Raw genomic sequence first — 11635 nt, forward strand, 5'->3', positions numbered from 1 at the left:
CAGGGTTCCATTGTTTGATAAACATCATGCCAAGAATATTGATCGCAATTAAAACCAAGCATTTATCTAAACAGATACAAGCAACCACAATTTNTGTTCAACAAGCTCAACCACATCATCTCAATCAGATATTCAAAACAATTCAANTGTATAATGAGCAAACACAAGAGATTTGTATTCAATTCAAGCATAGCATATGATTCACTCAAATCACCAGACTAATTGCAAAAGAATTATCCACTAAGCAAGTCAAAAAGAAATCTAAAACACTAAAACTGGGAAGTCTTTGTGTGCGTTTGGGAAGAGANTGAGTAAGTGGGATGGTTGGGCAGAGACAAGAGTGGAGAGGGGGCCAGTCTCAAAACCACTTTTCTGCAGAATCCACGCCCGGGTGCCCTGTAAAAGGCGCCTGAGAGCGAAAATTAAATTGGGATGCAGAAAAAATTGGCGCTGGGCGCCATATAGGCCGCGCTGGGCGCGAGCTTTAAAATGGAAACCAGCGAAAAATGGCGTTGGGCGCCAGTTCTGCATATTTTCTGCAGAATTATGAAGAACTGAGATTTGGTCCAACTCAACTTTGACTTTTGATTTTTGACACTTTTAAACACTCAATTCAGCCCAGATCAATGTGTTTCCATTATACAAACTTGTTCAAATCTATCTAGAGTGAAATTGAGTGCAAGAATAGCAAATCAAATGTCCACTTCCAAGGCTTTTCAACTCTCCAATTCAAGATTTAGAATTTTTGACAATAAAAGCACAAGACACATACCTCAACTCATCAAACTAACTTAAAACATGCACTAACACACCAGCATACATCAAGGCTGGGTGAAGCACTCGTAATCATCACAGATGAGTACTATACTCAACAAACCACCAATGCACACAAGCTCCACAACAAAAGCACAAGTACTAAAACAACTAATTACCACACACAACATATCGAACCTTTTTCAACAATCAAAACACACAAAAAGAAAATAAAAAGGGAAAGAAAACGCAAACTCTTTTTGGGCGGACTGACTTGTTGCTCAAATTCCTCAGCTCCTTGTGTATTCTTCTTCATTAACGTTCATACCTTTTGCTTGCAAGAACACCAAGAAACTCGAACAAACACGTTAGTCCAATTTTAATATAAACCAAGTTTTGAGAATTGAAAATTGAAAAACATAAAGATAAAAACAAAAGTAACATATAGAGAAGTGAAAAAGAAAAAATGAAAAACACATACAAAGAGACAATGAAAAGAAGAAACAAAGCTTGCATAACATGAACACATCAACCAAACAACAATTCTAATATGCAGAATGATTGAAGTGGATTTCCTAAATAACCTCACTCAGATCCCTCTTGTTGCAAGATCACTTAGTACTCTCCTAGGGTGATGAATACTACTTTCCCTGTTCTCTAATGTAAAAACACTCAGATCCCTCTTGTTGCGCCTATCTAAGCTTGACACACCTCATCCAATCCCTTCGCATAAGCATGTATCAAAACTTGGATTAAGAACCAGAATAGTGGGGTCCAAATACACAATCACGTCGTCTGTCACTTGGGTGACTAGTAATATCTGGGTTGATTTAGCTAGTTCGGCTGTTGAAACCCCATCCCTGGGCATCCGAACAACTAGATCATGCTCTAAGGCGTACCCCGAAACAAGCTTTAAGCACAAACCAAACCAGTGGAAAGTATAAACATCTGAAGGCAAACTGCATAAAAGAAACACAAACAAAACAGACACACAATTGGCAAATAATTTCACTTTCCCTGTTTTCTAAAGTTAGAACACTCAGATCCCTCTTGTTGTGCCTTCCTAAGTATGACAAACCCTCACCCAATCCCTTGGCATAAGAAGTCCATCAAAACTTGCCTTAAGTTCCAAAACAGTGAATCCAAACACACAACCCCATCCCTGGTGATTTGCACATCTGGTTTGATTTAGTTAGTTCCGCTACTGAAACCTTATCCCTAAGCATTTCAACAATTGCATCAAGCTCTAAGGCGTACCCCAAGACAGACATTAAGTACAAACTAAATTCAAAGACACAACAAACAACAAAGTCCAAAAGAGTCATAAATGCCCAAATTGCCTTGTGTTTGAACACAAGTCCCCGGCAACGATGCCAAAAACTTGTTGACTGCAAAACCAACAGCAAGTGCACCGATCGCAGCGTAGCAAGTGATAAATATCGTTCTCTCCCAAGGGACTTGTGCAACACATGACAATTCTTCCTTTTATAATTCAATTAGACATCAAAGTGCACAAAAACAACACAAGAAACTCTTTTTGGTATTTTATCAAACAGTTGGTGTGTAAGGAATTTAACATAGTCTATTTACAATTTGTCAAGACTAGAATTCATCCATTTCATTCTCATGCATTCACAAACATCTCAATTCCATCAAATAAGTATTCAATTTCAATTCTAGGTTCAATCATATTTCTCAATACTTCAAGAACCACAATTCATGCCATGGGTGATCAAGCCACAACAAGCATTAAGCATAGAAATCAAATACTAACATGAATTGGAAAAGCATATATCATTAGCATCACAATATACATAAGAATTCCATGTTTTACAACTAATCTCAACAAATAGGAAAAGCCCTCCATGGAGGAGAACTTAGGGTTCTACAAATTGAAGAGATAGGGAAGAAATTGGAACCAAAGAGAAGATGCAAAGCCTTTCCCAAGGNTCTTGGCAGNTGCTCCATGCTCCATTTGCGCCTCCCCTTCGCATCTCCATCTCCAATTTGTGACCCATCTTCTTCCTCAACCCAAAAGGGGCAAAATCACCATTGATGAAGCTTGAAGACCCAAGGAGGAGTGGGAGAGNTTCCCAACACCCCAAANAGCCTCCAAGGGCCTCTCCCANTCTCTCTAGGTGAAGAATGAAGTGTAGGAGGAGAAGTCCCTCAAAAATCGCGAGACCCATGTTTAAATAACCCATTTTGACATATCAGCGAAAATTCGCGCCCAGCTCGGATTCCTGGCGCCCAGCGCGACTTTTCACTGCATCAGAAGTGAGTTACAACAAGTTTTCGCGCCCAACGCCACTTTCTGGCGCCCAGCCCGGAATCTCTCTGCAACTCTAGCGCCCAACTTGGAATTCTGGCACCCAGCTTGGATTTCTCTGCAACTCTGGCGCCCAACTTGGATTTCTGGCGCCCAGCTCGGGCCGTTTTGACAGCATTCTAAAATTGAGGCTCTTGTGCGATTCCAAAGGTGTCCAACATGGGTATATGCTTCAAATTGATCTTTTATTGACCCAAAACATGTTCCCTTGAGTTCTTGCTTCTTTTCCTCCACTAGAATTGCTTCCTATTCCTTTATTTCACACACTCAAACATAGAGATTAGAGGTAAAAACAAGCATATACTAAATAAACACAAGAAAACTAGAAAACACACTAAATGTGAGGAGAAAAAAAAAGTAAAAGTTATGAAGGAGTTGATTTTGCCACTAAAATGATGCTTAAATAATGGTAAGAGTTAGCATTATCAATCATCACCCATTAACTCTATTTCCTTACATTTTAACGCAAGGGACTAATTTGAGTCAATTTTAAAAGTGAGAACCTATTTCAAATACTTTTAAAATAAAGGATTAAATTGAGATTTTTCAATGAAAGTAGGGACAAAATTAATTATTAAACCATACACAAATGTTGGAAAATCATTTAAAAAAAACAAGAAGAATAATATGTTATTCACATATAAATATTGAATAAAAGTTGTGATTTAGCGAAACGCATATTGTTTTTTATTTTAATATGTTATTTATTTTTATCTCTGTTTTGATGTACAATTTTTAGAAAACTTTATTCTTTATTAATATAATTTATTATATTATTTTATTTTTTGTTTTTTTAATATTTTTTAATTCATTATTATATCTGTTGTGTAATTGTTTTTGTTTTAATATACATCATTTTTTATCAGTATTTTATTTTATTATTTTATTTTTAAAATCTTTTAAATATTTTTAAAATTTGATTTGAAACATCTTATTTAAATAGTATTAATACTATAAATTAACTATCACATAACTAATAAAATAGAATAATTAAGAAGTAGGAAATATAAAATATTCATATAGTTATCTGATATAACTATACATATATTCTATATTTAGAGGGCTAAAAGAAGATTAAGAAAGTACACAAAGTTCTTCTAAAAAAATAACTATATAAAGAGTTATTTTAAGAGAAATTACACATGTATTGCATCACCATCCAAGGCTTACTTGACCGAGACAACATCACCCTTTATTCACACCCACCAGATGATCATTGTAACAAAAACCACACATACACAACGGTCAAACACAAAAACACAAAATAAGAGTAAGCTAATGTAAATAGAAATAACCATAGAGTATTTAAGATTTCATCATATATCATATTTCAAACTAAGTAACCAAACATCCTAATCTTGCAATAGACTTAGACTTGACCATCTGGATATAGTAGGAATGTCAAGCTATGGTGGGTTATGCACTTGTGGTGGCCTCTGCTGCTGTGTAGAACCATTGCCAATAGGTTTCACCCTACCACACGCACAAGGTTAGTTTGTATCGCGTCTTAGGACACACTGAAAGCACCTAGACTAAGACTTTCTACTACTCTTACCACATGTATCACTTATCTGTAATTGAGAATGAATGATCATTAGAATGTCAGGATAACCCCCAAGACTGAGCTTCGTACATTCATACCAACAACACTTAGAATTTCTCCTTAGAAGCTCTTAATCCATCACTCTTTGAAACATACATCAACCTTATTCAAACCACTAATAACATTCTATAAAACATACTCAATTATGTCAGAATATAAAGATCAATACTCAGAAGAAAGCACCGAAATCCAAAAATATAGAAAACAAAAATTGAAAACTATGCAAACTAGCATTAGCAACACCTCCTTACCGCTGAGCACCATTCTCCTCACATTTCTGGCACTCAAGTCCCGTCTAGAGCCGCTAAGCGCTACACCAGAACACTCTAAACCCCTATTTTCTAGCCTTGGTTGCTTTCTATACCTATCCAAATGGTTTATATGATGTCTCATACATTAAGAACATTTTAGGAACAACTTTCTAGCTTGGAATGGATACTCTACACCAATTTGCCTACTCTAACCTACCCAGACTCACTTCAACCTATTCTCATGCAAAGTTTAACATCTTAAGGGTCCAAACAAATCAGAAATGGTCTAACACCATACCACAAACTCTCTACTTCAGCCCAAACCTACTACATTATAATTTCACCGCCAAAAACCTCTAAAATGGGACTTAAACCTTCCAAAATCACCCTATTGCCTCATATATATTTCCTCAAACTTTTGTAAACTAAAAGTGCCAACAAGTTTATAATAACCTTATAACATATCCTAAATCATTGTTACTCCTCTTAGACCCTTACTTTTAAAACTTACCCATCAAAACCTCCATTTTTGACTTAAAATGACCTATAACTTTGATAACTCATTTCTTCTAAACATTTCAACCAACTCAACACCAACCAACTTCTCAAAACATTCATTACAATACTCTAAAATAACATCATACCAATCATCAAGCATCAAAAAACTAATTACTCTCATTCAAATGAAATTAACACTACATAGATATTGTAATTATAGTTAAACCAACATAACATACTTGAAATCACCAAACTTCCACAGCAAACATAATTAAATAAAGATTACTAGCTTCCCTTACCTTATCAAAGTTGCTATCAACACTTTAAAAAAACACACCAGCCTTGCTTCGAGTTCAAGAAACTCTAAAAACGCTTACAAACCACCGAATTTTGATCGAAGTGAGTCCTTAGGACTTCTGATCAACAAGAAACTAGAAAAGATAAGGGAACGACCTATGCAAGAAAACTTCTAGCTACATGTGTCTTAAACTGCGAATTTAAGAAAAGAAGTAGAAATTTACTTGCTCTAGAATGAAATCTGATTGGTAGAGAATGAAAGATTCATTGTCGTGATTGCTTATATACTTCCTGATCGTTAAACAAATAGTTTAGGAGTTAGAATTTATAGAAAAAATGAAAAAAAAAACTTAGAGAAATAGTTCTAGAGAGATAGTAAGTGTTTTAAATAATAAGACAAGTTTATGAAAATTATTGAATTATTTTAATATTAAAATACTTTATCTCATTATTTTAAAACACCTATCAACTCTAATATTCTATTTTCTAAGTTCTTATATAATTCATTATCAAAATTATATGAATATTTTAGTTTTATATAAAAAGAAATTGAATATACACACGCATGTTTCATTAGCATAAAATAATTTGTTTTTATTTACTATTATCTAATTTTGAGGTTTAGGTTCTTACATTTTTATTTTTTAATTTAATAAAAATACTTTTTAAATTACATTTTTTTTCAAATTCTAAAAGTATTATTTGCTATAAAATTATAAAAAAAAAAACACTTCAGTTCTTACAAAGTAAATTTTATTATTTTAATCTCTATAAATTTAAGAAAAAATGTTAAATATTAGTAAAACTATTTATAATTTTAAACATGATACTATTGACTGAAATTTATTAGAAAGATTTAATTTGATAAATTTTATTTCTTGTCTAATATTAAGTTTTCTCTTAATTCTATAATTTCAGTCATTTTAAGAAATAACAAAGTAATTCTGCTGCACCTTTTGAATTTAAATATAAAAGAAATCATTTCAATAAGATGTACTTTAGAATGATATTTAAACCCTATATTATTTTTCTTATTAGATCCAAAGGCAAATTGGCCTACCCCCACAGTTAAATTAATAGGGCATTTCACATGCATATATTTGAAAGCTGTCTACATCAAGAATTCCATCCACTCTCTTTGGACCCTACACATTCATCATCAAGGCCTTTAACCACCATTCTCACCCCCATAACCAATCACACTACATTCTAACATATACAACATATTGTTACCCACCTACACCTCCAACTTCATCTCCTCTATATTTTCTTCTTCTAAAGGTTCAACTTTAAGAGTGCACAAATTTTGTCATCCCAAATTCTCCATGCAAATCAATTCAAAAATTACACCTCAACTTTGGTTAATTACCTACCCTACCCTCTTTTCTTCTCTTTCCGTGGTAACTACTGCCTCGAAGACATGCAAAGAGAGTTCTAGGTTTGTAATCAACATCATGATAAGGTACCAAAATCAATCATATATAGTTTGTTGTTTGCTATGATTTATATGGGTTAATTAGAATGTGCTTGTGTGTTACGGAATTTTTGTTGATATATGACAAAAACCAATTCCTATTTTTAATTCCTGAAATTTTAAATTTAGTCATCATAAGCAACAACATGAAATTAGAAAGAGCACATGTGAAGCAAATAACTTGTTTATAAAATAGTTTTACTCTTCTCACTTAATGAAGATAATTAGGTATAATAAAGTTGTAGACTCTTACATTAATCACTTAAAAAGCTATGTTAAAGATGAGTTTCTTACACAAATAATGCATATATATATATATATATATATATATATATATATATATATATATATATATATATATATATTTTTTTTTTTTTTTTTCTTTCTGATTTCATTTTATTAATGTTCTCTTTCAATTTAAGATTATTTTGTACCTTGTACGACCACAAATGGTTTATAGAAATCTTAACATTATGAAAAGTAAAATAGTTTTTTTAAAAGAAAATGATAGAAACAATTTTCGTCTTATTTGTTTATCTTAATGAATTCCTTTTATATTTTTATTATTCTTAAATAAATCATTAAATTCTTTTATTTACTGTAAATAAATTATGTAAGAGCATAAAATACTCTTTGGAAGGAATATATTTCGATCCCAAATCACAATTTTGTTTTGAAAAGGCACATCGAAGGATAGACATAACGAAATTTTCAAACTACCTTAGGCCTCAACTTTTAAATGATATGACTGGTTATCCCCAATGAAGGGTTTACAGGATTGATGATTCGTTTGAGAAAGACCACGAAGTTAGCACTCAAGTCACTAGATTGTAACATGAGAAAATATGATAGAATTGACACTCAAGTTAATAGATTGTAACAATAGAAAATACCATGAATATAACACTCGAGTTACTATGTAACATGAGAAAAGACCTCCATGCGAGGCACAAAAAACACTCCAAGTGAGTCAAGTCATCAAGTCAATCAAACAAAATAGCAAAGGAAACACCAAAATATTCAAGCTAAAATAAAGCATGAGATTGAGTACAAGTGGAACTCAACATTCCAATATCTGAGTATAAAATAAGAACAGTCGACATTACAATAACCGAGTATGAGAATCATAAAATTGGTACTCCCCTCAACTAGAACAACATCAACCTCAAAGCCAATAACCTTTTCATTTAGATATATCACCTCCTCTTGAAGAGCCTGACACTCGTCGATCTTTTTGATGTCAAAGCGGCCTTCGTCCTTTGCTTGCTGGAATTCAGAAGTCAACTAACCAAAATGGATGGATCTTTATGCCAACCCCATTTTTTCCTCATTAGGTTTTTGTTCGACCTTCATTCATAAGTTAACCATGATGTCCATCTCGATCTTCACCTTGGTCGCCTTCACTTAAAGATTCTTGAATTTTTCCTTGATCCTTTTCAAGCTAACCTCCGAACACAAGTTGGCTTGTCTAATCACCTCGGTCTTCACCAGACACTTTCACTTGCTTCTACAGTAGGAAATTTCAAGAGAGGACAAGAAATGCAAAGACAAGCACAAAAAGACTAAGGATGATGTGACAAATACTCAAAGAGGGTGCTCGAAGTGAAGTAACCATAAAAAAAATCTACTATAGAAGAAATTTAAAAGTCATCATTAGTTTGGCCTTAAAATTACAACAGGATTTACCCAAACCTATAGCACCCAATAAAATTCACCTAAACTCAGCACCCAACAAAATTCGCCTAAAGTCGGCAACACCTAATTGAGGCTGCCCATGGTGATAGTCTAGCATAAAGTTTGCTTGAAGTCAATAATATAAGATGGAAGGACTATTCTTACACAATGACTTTCGAATGAACTCAACCTAAAGGCCAATTTACATGGAAGCTCGGACGAATGGCCAAACAATATACGAGCTCGGTCGAAGGGCCAATTTACATGCAAGCTCGACTGAATGGCCAAACAACATAAGAGTTCAGTCGAATGGCCAATTTACATGCAAGCAACTTAATGTCTAAATGACATAAGAGGTAGGCCAAATGACCAATTTACAAGCAAGTTCAGTCGAATGGCCAAACGACATACAAGCTCAGTCGAATGACCAATTTACATTCAAGCTCAACTAAATGGCCAAATGACATACGAGCTTGACCGAATGGCCAATTTACAAGAAAGCTCGGTCGAATGGTCAAACGATATACGAGCTCGACCGAATGGACAAACGAGCTGAACAAACCCTTGATTTTTCATTTATACAACCCCTTTTTCAGTAAATGGGCTACACTATTAGTCTTCTACTCCTGCACCCTTATTCACTATTTTCACCCTCTTACCACTAATAAGTTAGATTGACTCAGATTATGCCATGTGTCCACAATCCTTCACACACCAAATCAACCAATTAAGTAATGTCATGTCAATAGTCCTTGCACTCATCAATTGTCCAACCACGAGCTATCACATCATCAACCTTGACAGCTCATCAACCCTGCCACGTTAGGATCATCTTCCACCTCCAGAAACCTTAATTTTCCCTCCACCAGGGTCCTACACTCCATGCACCGCGACCATCATCGGACCACCATAGTGCCTCCAAACTTATTCATTCACGCAGACTCGTCCACTAGGAAGCAATCATTCATCACTCTCACTCCTCACATTTTATTTTATCATGTATTCCACTCCATTCATGGAGGGCTAAGCTTCTAGGGTTATTCCACTATAATTTCATTATCGATTCTAGGGTTAAGTTTAATTAATGTATTTGTTTCTTTTGATTATTGATTTGAGTTATCATTTTTCTATGTTTTTCTCAATCACATTAAAAGTAATGATTTTTGAATCATAAGGTGTTTAAATCTACATGCATATTTATCATATGAGCTCAAAGGTTTTGAGGTTTGATTGACAATGTACTTTGATTGAATTTAAGAATTTTCATATGATTAAACAAATTTTTGCTACTAATTGAGAATGTACTTTGATTGGTGGAAAGAATTTCAACTATAATTAATTGAGAATTTACTCTGATCAATTAACTTTTAATTTGATTAAAAGATTTAAGAATAGTCATGATTAAACACAATAGGATTCAATTGAGAATGTACTTTGGTTGAATTCGTTATGAATAATCTAGAAAGGTCTTGCTTTTGATTGAGAATCTACTTTGATTAATTGTAAGAATCGACCCTCAAGTTAACTAAGAATGTACTTTAATTAATTTGAAACCCGAACAATAATCAATTGAACAATAATTTGTGGATAATTGATGTTGAATCTATCTTGGAAAAGTAGTGGAATTAGCCTATTTTATTATAATTGTTTTGAAGTTTCTTACTTGTTCTTCAATTAAACTCACAACATTCTTCAACATTAAATTCATTAGCATAGTTTTTCACTTTTATTGCATAGCATTACTAACCTTTTAGAGTCTCCATAAGATTCAAGTATTGAAAAGTAATTCTGTATTCATTGAAAAACGACTAAGGGTTACTTTAACCATATCTAGTTTGTTGACTACTAACTTGGCAATACTGAAGTTTCCTTGTAAAAGTAGTATTAATTTGATAGCTTAAGCGACAACATATTAAGCATCCCTCACGCTAAATCAAACTTCCAAGACTGGAGGGGCTTATATACATATCTAGCCTAAATATACTAAGTGACACGGTGAACCAATTATTAAATCTTGGTAGTTTTATTATATCTTTTAATAGTCATTAATTCCTTTTAATGTCATTTATCTAACCGATGATATTACCTATTTAAATTACATAAATGACAGAGAGTCCACAGACGGTATAAATACACATGGTATTTCATTAGAGAAGATACTCTAAAACTCCTTATTATTCTATACATAAAAGATCCAAAACTCTTTTACTGATTTGAATATCAGAAAGTTTTTTTATAGATGCATCTTCTCCTGAATTTGGTCAACTTCAAACATAACTAACATGAAGAGCAAGTAGCAAATAATGAAAAAAAATTCGACAAATAAACTCTCAATTACAAAACAGATTTAACATATTACAAATTTTTATTGGTGTAATTATAAAATATATTTCACCTCCGATAAAAATGGTTTCACGTTCAGACGCTAAATACTAAACAACAAAATCAGTTATAGAACAATTATCAAATACAACCACCAAAAGATGAAGAAAACTTTTATCATGAGTATTAGTATAGGAAACTCTATTTGACTTCTTATCGAATCTACACTTTATTTATGAATATTAGATATTTATATTAATAATGTTTAAATTTTAGATATTTTATATATAAATATTATTGTATTCTTTTATGAATATTATTTCATATATGTATGAAGGTGGGAAGAGGAGAAGAAAATCTCTTATTGCTGGTAATTTATGAAAAATATAAACTCTAGAATATTTGCATATTAAATATTAAAATTACGTTTATTT

The sequence above is a fragment of the Vigna radiata genome, chromosome 8 (genome assembly GCF_000741045.1).
Source record: "Vigna radiata var. radiata cultivar VC1973A chromosome 8, Vradiata_ver6, whole genome shotgun sequence".
In the NCBI taxonomy this organism is placed as follows: domain Eukaryota; kingdom Viridiplantae; phylum Streptophyta; class Magnoliopsida; order Fabales; family Fabaceae; genus Vigna; species Vigna radiata.